The following is a 436-nucleotide window of genomic DNA, read 5'->3' on the forward strand; positions in this document are numbered from 1 at the left end:
TGTGTGGTGGGTGCGCGTGTGTCTGGCTCCGTGTGCCTGTCGTTTGACCGATGGAGTGAGTGGCCCCTCTTGTCCGTCATTCGTCATCATCAGCGTTACCTTGGTTACGTGGTTGTAACGCTAAGATGTCTCCTTCACGTCGGTCAGGACGTGTTTACAAACCTCACAGAGCTGCCCCACCTGCAGGGCTGGGGAGCACGGGGTGCTGCCAGGGTCCCTGTGCGCGGGGACAGGTGGCCACAGGTTTGGGGAGTGACGACGTTAGAAGGAGAAACACAGACAGTGGTGTGGTGACGGGAACAGTGTAGCGTTTATTTTTTAAAAAATATATATTTTTATTGATTTCAGAGAGGAAGGGAGAGGGAGAGAGAAACATCCATGATGAGAGAGAATCATTGATCAGCTGCCTCCTGCACGCCCCACACTGGGGATCAAG

The 436-nt window shown here is 53.4% G+C and overlaps 1 protein-coding gene across 1 annotated transcript in view; it reads left to right on the forward strand.

Annotated features, from left to right (window-relative positions):
• The window catches only part of GPLD1 (glycosylphosphatidylinositol specific phospholipase D1), a 19,206-nt gene that overhangs the window by 9,897 nt on the left and 8,873 nt on the right, over positions 1-436 (forward strand). The window lies entirely within an intron of this gene.

The sequence above is a fragment of the Myotis davidii genome, unplaced genomic scaffold (assembly GCF_000327345.1).
Source record: "Myotis davidii unplaced genomic scaffold, ASM32734v1 scaffold217, whole genome shotgun sequence".
NCBI classification, from domain to species: Eukaryota; Metazoa; Chordata; class Mammalia; order Chiroptera; family Vespertilionidae; genus Myotis; species Myotis davidii.